Source organism: Arvicanthis niloticus, chromosome 2 (assembly GCF_011762505.2).
Source record: "Arvicanthis niloticus isolate mArvNil1 chromosome 2, mArvNil1.pat.X, whole genome shotgun sequence".
Classification (NCBI taxonomy): domain Eukaryota; kingdom Metazoa; phylum Chordata; class Mammalia; order Rodentia; family Muridae; genus Arvicanthis; species Arvicanthis niloticus.
Genome location: NC_047659.1, coordinates 136,092,777 through 136,100,772, shown reverse-complemented (window position 1 = coordinate 136,100,772; position 7,996 = coordinate 136,092,777).

Genomic DNA, 7,996 nt, shown 5'->3' with positions numbered 1-7,996 from the left:
TGTGTGTGTGTGTGTGAGAGAGAGAGAGAGAGAGAGAGAGAGAGAGAGAGAGAGAGAGAGAGAGAGATTTTTCAATCACCTGCTTTTTTGGAGAGGGGTAGTATTGACATGGTTTCTCTGTGTAGCCCTGGCTATCCTGGAACTTTCTATGTAGACAAGGCTGGCTTTGAACTCAGAGATTCACTTGCCTCAGCCTCCCAAGTGACTAATCACAACCTTAAAAAAATAAATAAACTCCCTTTATGGTTTTGTTTTTGTTATTTTGAGCAGGAACACTGTGAAGCCTGTAGCTTGCTACATACATACATACATACATACATACATACATACATACATAGTAGCTAGGCTACTATGGAACTCCTCCTGCCTCTGCCCCTAAATGGATTAAAAGCATGCATACCACCAAGCACAGCCAGGCCCCATTTTTGTTGTTATTTGTTTGTTTATTTGAAACATGGTCTCTCTAGGTAACCTTGGCTATCCTGGGCCAGGCAGTCCAAGAACTCACAGAAATTCACCTCTGCCTTCTAGATGCTAGGATTAAAGCCTTGCTACCTTTGTTCATTTTTTTTTAAGAGTTATTGATTTTGCCAGGCAGTGGTGGCATACGCCTTTAATCCCAACACTTGGGAGGCAGAGGCAGGTGGATTTCTGAGTTCCAGGCCAGCCTGGTCTACAGAGTGAGTTCCAGGACAGCCAGGGCTACACAGAGAAACACTGTCTCAAAAAAGAAAGAAAGAAAGAAAGAAAGAAAGAAAGAAAGAAAGAACAAAGAAAAAGAGTTACTGATTTTATGTGAGTGCACTGTTGTTCTCTTCAGACAAACCAGAAGAAGGCATCAGATGTCCAGTGCAGATGGTTGTAAGCCACCATGTGGTTGGTTTCTGGGAATTGAACTCAGGACCTCTGGAGGAGCACTCAGTGCTCTTAATTTCTGAGCCATCTCTCCAGCCTCAGAAATAACTTTTTTTTTTTTTTTAGGCATTTTGAGACACAGTTTCTCTGAGTAGCCCTGGCTGTACTGGAACCTGCCTTTGCCTCCTGAGTCCTGGGTTTAAAGGCATGCAACACCACCACCACCCAGCCAGAAATATCTTTTTAAAAATCTAAATCAAGGAGTTAGTACTCTAATCCAAATTCAGAGACCAGAGGATCTACAAGGCTTGCTGGCCAGCCAATCTAGCCAAACAGCAAGCTCCTGGCTCAAGGAGAAACAGTCTCAAAATTTAAGATGGAGAAAAAAACACCTGACATGGATCTCTGTCCTCCAAATATACACATATGGGCACACACACATGCACACTCCAGAGGCCTCACTGCCCTCGGCTTATAAACTACTTGTGTAGCATGAAGCTCTAGGTTCAATTCCCAGCACCTTTAGATATATAAATGTACATCTGTAATCCCAACATTTGCAAGGTAAGGCAAGAGCATACAGAGTTCAAGGCTATCTCCTCTGGAATTCAAAGCTAGCCTGGCCTATATGAGACCATACCTAAACAGAAAAAGAACCTGGGTGGGGAATGGTTCAGTAGCTAAAGTACTTGCCTTTCTGTTCACCCCTCAAGAGTGAGGAACAGAATTCATGAAGAAGTTGATCAGACACTGAGGCTACCTGGAATCTCAACACTTGGGAGAAAGAAACATGGGGCCCTAGGTCTAAGCTGGCTGGCTGTGTTAGCCAGCATCAGCAGGTCTAGGTTCAGTGTGAGACTCTGCCTCAAAAATGGAAGGTAGAAAGCCATTCAGGATAGCTCCCAATGTTCTTCACACAATGTGCCCTGTGGTGGTTTGAATAGGAATGGCCCTCATAGGCTCACAGATTTGAATGTTTGGTCACCAGACAATGGTACTATTTGAGAGGATTAGGAAGTGTGGCCCTGGGCCGGACGGTGGTGGCTCACGCCTTTAATCCCAGCACTTGGGAGGCAGAGGCAGGCGGATTTCTGGGTTCGAGGCCAGCCTGGTCTTCAGAGTGAGTTCCAGGACAGCCAGGGCTACACAGAGAAACCCTGTCTTGAAAAACCAAAAAAAAAAAAAAAAACAAAAAAACAAAAACAAAAACAAAAAAACAAAAAACAACAACAATATTCTACTCTTACAACAACATCCCTGTTTAGGCAGCAGGATTTACCCACTCACTCCTCCATCCTGTCTCTGGTGCTTGCCCCCTACACTCACACAGATGAATCTCATTCTACCAGAAGCCTTACTGGAAGCCTTTACATACTCTGTCCCCTCTGTTTAAAATGCAGTTTCCTCTGCTTAATACATGACTGGCTTTTTTTTCATTGCAAAGACTCTATTGCAATGACACCTCCTTGGGGTATTGTCTCTGAGCACTTACATACATACATACATTATGAAAAACCAGGCATGAGCTAGACTAGCCCTGTGTGGCTGTAACTCCATCCTGTGAGGAGGAAAGCAAGGTAGAGAAGGCAGATGAGTAGAGCTCATGGGCCATCCAATCTAGCCAATCAGCGAGCATTCAGTTTTGTGAGAGATTCTGCTTTAAAACCAAAGTGGATAACAATGAAGTAAGTCCCTCTAACATTCACACACCCACGTGTGGGTGCACACACACACACAGAGAGAGATACACATAGAAACACACATATCTCAGAACAAAAATAAATAATATGCCTGCCTGGCAGTAGTGGTACATGCTTTTAACCCCAGCATTCCGGAGACAGAGGCAGATCTGAGTCCATGGAACTAGTGGTGGTTTGAATATCCTTGGCCCAGGGAGTGGCACTATTAGAAGGTGTGGCCTTGTTGGAAGAAGTGCCATTGTGGGGTTGGGCTTTGAGAAACCTTCCTCCTAACTGCCTAGAAGCCAGTCTTCTCCTTTTTCCTTCAGAACAAGATGTAGTTCCTTCAGAACTCTCAGCTCCTCCAGTGCCATGCCCACCTGGACACTGCCATGCTTCTTGCCATGATAATGGACTGAACCTCAGAATCTACAAGACAGCCCCAGGTAAATGTTGTCCTTTATAAGAGATGCCTTGGTCATAGTGTCTCTTCTCAGCAATGGAAACTCTAACTAAGACAGAAACTCTGCTTCAAAAAATGATAGACAGACAAACAGACAGACAGACAGATAGATGGATGGGGTTTGGCAACAAGGCCCAGTACCTGAAAACGCTGTCTGCTCTTGAAAAGGACTGGGTTTGGTTCCTAGCACTAATACCTGGATTTCCATCATCTGTAATGCCAGCTCCAAGGGAGCCAACACCCTCTTTCGAACTCTAAGAACACAAACATGTGCATGGTACATGTATATTCCTGCATACAAAACATTCATATACATTTTTTAAAAATCTAGCTTGGCATGGTGGTTTATACCTTTAATCCCAGCACTTAGAAGGAGGGCTAATCTCTGAGTTCCAGGACAGCCAGGGCTACAAAGAGAAACCCTGTGTTGTGTGGGAGGGGGGTCTAAAAATAATTACAACAAATATTTTTCTTCATGTTAGTACCTTTGACATTTGGGGCTGATGGGAAGCTATCTGTTTTAAGATGCTTGCTTGCAGCATTCTCTACCCACCAGATGTCAGTGGCATCTCCTTCCCCTGCTCTGACAATCAAAGGTCCCCAACAGAAAATCTGCTGCTTGGAACAGAGTCAGTATCTCCAGATTCCTGCACTTGGGATTGCCTAGATGTGACACAGTTATTCTGTCTGCTGGTACTGGAAACAGTTTTTGTGTTCAGCCTGTACTACAGTCTCAAAACAACAAAACAATACAAAAATGAAAAGCAAACAAAATCAACCAACAACAGAATAAGCACACAGTGTCTCTAACAACAAGAAGAAAAGATATTCACGTTACCTGTTTTTAATCTTTTGAGAAACTTTGTTCATTTCGTTCTGGGATTTTTGTAGTGAGACTTATGACAAACACATTGGCCAACTACATGTAGCCAATTTGATGAACAGATGGGTCCATGCACTGTGGGTAGAAGAGAAGTTTATTCTTAGATACAAAGTTTATTATTTATTCTTGGCAGTTCACTTTGTCTTTGCGATGTCAGTCTTTCCTCCCGCCCTTAAAGGAAGTTGGGGACACAAGCCCAGGGCATTTTCAGTCACTGCCAGGTATTATATTACATTTTCTTGATCAGTAAGATATAACAGTTTCTTTTTTTTTTTTTTCCTTTTTTTCTTTTTTCCCCCTTCCCTTCTCCCTCTCCTTTCCGCCCCACCCACTCTGGCCCTAACAGTTTCTTTTGAGATTGAAACATTCTGTGAGGCAGAAAAGCTTCTTAAACAGGAAGGTAAACAACTCAAAATAGATTCTGGAAGTCCACAAATCTGAGCAGATCCACTAGGTCCCGCCCTGCCAGAGTAAGCAGTTAAAGTATCAAAGAAGATTCTCAGACAAGCCCAAGCTGCAAAGACTGAGATCAGACCAGCTGCCTAGACAAATAAGCAGAAACCGGCCGAGTTTCCAGTAAGAGCTTTAGACCAACTGAGTTACCTGGAAAGGACACTCTCCGACCTGTTGACCTGCCTTCAGGCTGTGCAGTGTGCTCCAGGTTCCCAGCTTTGTGAGTTGTCATCCATGTTGGGTGGGTTATGGTGATGCAGCTGTCTTTGAGTCATTCCCGGTCTTGTATGAAGTGGAAACTTAAGGGTTCTTTGGAGAGTCAGTTGTGCTGGATGGTGTTTTGCTGGGGCAAACATGTAAAGGAGGGTTGTTCCGAAGTGCACACAGGTGAAAGACTAAGGCAGATTCCTGAAGCAACGTTTCACTAAGAAAGATACAGGAGAGAGATTGTTCTGCTAAAACAACACATGAAAGGACATGTGATAAAAGATTCTTCGATAACAACACACGTGTTGGTCCACCTTCCATTGTGTGCTTGAGTGAGCTCCATTTGTTGATTGGATACACAGGCTGAGTCAAGACCCGCTCTGAAACAAGACCAGTGTTGAGAGAAGACGTATGCTTAGGCAAGACTGGTGCTGAGACAAGGCATGTGGAGGACAGATGATGTTTGGAAGGTATAAATAGGACTCGACAACGTGACAGAGACAGAGCTTGGCTTGCTGGTTCACCTAGCTGTGTAACACTTGTCGGTTTCTAGTCTTTGCTGATCTTCCACTTCACTGCATCACAGCAGAGAACTTAACCTGCTGTTCCTGTTGGTCCTTCTTATTGACTTGAGCAAAGGCTGAGGCTGTCTCTTACCCGACTCTACCAAACTAGACTGCTGCCTTATCTGTGAAGTGTTTGTGAGTGGATCGAGCTGCCACAGCTAACCTGTGAACTGAACTGCTGATTTCCAGACAACACAGATGGGAGTTGCTCCAAAGAACCTTTCCAAACAGGTCCACTTCCCCCATAACCTTTCCTTTCCACTACCTCTGGTGGGTAGTGGGCTACAAGGGAGGTTAAAGTGTTTAAGAACCATCATTAAAAATAGGATTCAAAGCCGGGCAGTGGTGGCGCATGCCTTTAATCCCAGCACTTGGGAGGCAGAGGCAGGCGGATTTCTGAGTTCGAGGCCAGCCTGGTCTACAGAGTGAGTTCCAGGACAGCCAGGGCTACACAGAGAAACCCTGTCTCAAAAAAACAAAAAAACAAAAAAATAGGATTTAAAAAAATTAAAGTTGCACACTCAGAGGGAGTTGTTTTTCTCATTGGGTTACTTGGCATTAAATTCGAGAACTACCCAGGTCAACTATGTTGACAGAGTCTGTCTTGATGACTGAGAACTGACTCAACACACCTACATGTAACCTCTCTGTCTCGGAGTCTATAACACCTCTACACAAAGTCCTGTCAGACTTCAAAAATATATCTATTTTGAGACAAGGTTTCTGTACTGTCTAGTCTTATGTCAACTTGACACAATCTGGAGTTTTTGGAAAGGAGGCAACCTCAATAAACTGTAAGGCATTTTCTTACTTAGTGACTGATGAGGGAGAACCCAGACTATAGTGGGTGGTACCATCCTTGGGCTGGTGTTCCTACATTCTATAAGCAAACAGGATGGGCAAGCCATGGGGAGCAAGCCAGTAAGCAGCACCCCTCCATAGCCTCTGCATCAGCTCCTGCTTCCAGGTTCCTGCCCTTTTAGCGTTCCTGTTCTGACTTCCTTTAATTATCAACAGCAATATGGAAGTGTAAACTGAATAAACCCTTTTCCTCCCCAAGCATTCTTTTGGTCATGGGGTATCATTGTAGCAATAGAAGCCCTCACTAAGTTTTCTCTGTATGGCCCTGGCTGTCTTGGAACTCACTCTGTAGACCAGGCTGGCCACAAACTTGAGGATCTGCCTGTCATTGTCTACCAAGTACTGGGATTAAAGACTTGCACCATAGGTAAATAAGGTTGGCTTATTTATTTATTTATTTATTTATTTTTATTTGATGTATATAGGTGCTTTGCCTGCATGTACATCTGATTGTAGTGGCCACAAAAGCCAGAAGAGGGCATTGGATCCCCCGAAACTCAAGTTTCAGATGACTATGAGCCACCATGTGAATGTTGGTAATCCTGAGTCCTTTGAAGAGCAGCCAGTGCTTTTAGCAGCTGAGTCATCTCTCCAGCCCAGGCTTGAGACTTTTTCGGTATTATTTTGGAGGAGGCTGGGGATACAGCTCGGCTGGTAGAGAGCTTGCCTAGCATACATGAAGATTCGGGTGTGACACTTACTCCTTACTGCATGACCAGGACAGGGTGGTATACACCTGTAATCTCAGCACTTGGAAGATGCATACGTTCCATCTTCCAAGGATGGAAAGTTCCAGGTCATCTCTGCCTACTGGCAAATTCAAGGCCACCCTGGGCTGCATGAGACTTTGTCTCTAAAGTGAACAACAGCTGGGGAACAGCTGAGAGATGGGTCAGCAGTTAAGAGCGCTGGCTGCTTTTCCAGAAGACCCAGCACTCACACTGTGGCTTACCGTCTGTAACTCCAGCTCCCAGGGGATCTGGCCACCTGCTCTGATACATTGTTCACATATACACATGCAGGCAAAGCACCTTCACACATTAAAAATGTAAATTTTAAATAAAAAACAAAAATGAAAACAAACAAGCAAACCCAATCAGGTAGTGAGATGAGCTGACTCAGTGGGTAGAAGCCCTTGGGTGGCAAATCTGATGACCTGAATCCAGTCCCTGGAACTCAAGTTAAAGGTCGAAGGAAAGAACTGACTCCACAAAGTTGTCCTCTGGCCGCCACCTGCATGCCATAAAATGGGCCACCTCCTTTGCAGTCACTCACATGAGCACGGATACCTCACTACAATTAAAAAAAAAAGAAAAAAGAAAAAAGAAAGAAAGAAATTTAAAATAACAAAAGAGAAAGGAAAGTGTATATGTAGCTTCGACTGGCCTTGAATGTGAGTCAATCCTCCTGCCTCAGCTTTTCAGCCTGAAATCTCAGGTGTGAGCCACTCTACTGATCTCTCTCTGTTTTCTTTCTCTGGTGTTGGGGGTCAAAATCAGAGCCTTGTACACAAGCTACACTCCACCCTCCATCCACACTCTCAGCCCCTCATGTTCATATTCTCTCTTCCTTTTGAAAATTTTTTTCTTGAGACAGTCTATCTCAGTAGCCTGGAGTTCAGGCTGGCCTTGAATTCATGGATATCCTCCTGTCTCCAGCTTCCAGTAACTCGCAGGCATGAGCTGCCATGCCTGGCTTTCTCATGGGATTAATAGAGACTTGCTTTTCTGTTAACTGACTGTTGGTATTTTTGACCATTTTTTCCCCTGGAAATCTTTTTATTATTCCTATATCTTTATAAGTTATAAAGTTTTCCATCAATCTTTCCTGTTTCTATGATTACTGTGATAGCACTTCTTGGTTGTCACGTGGAATTAATTAAAAGTGGAGGACATACACGTGAGGAACAGTCGCTTAATTTGAAGAAGATCCACTTCTAATCTGGATCTTTGAGGTAGGAGACACACCTTTATTTATTTTATTTTATTTTATTTTTTTATTTTTTTGGTTTTTCGAGACAGGGTTTCTC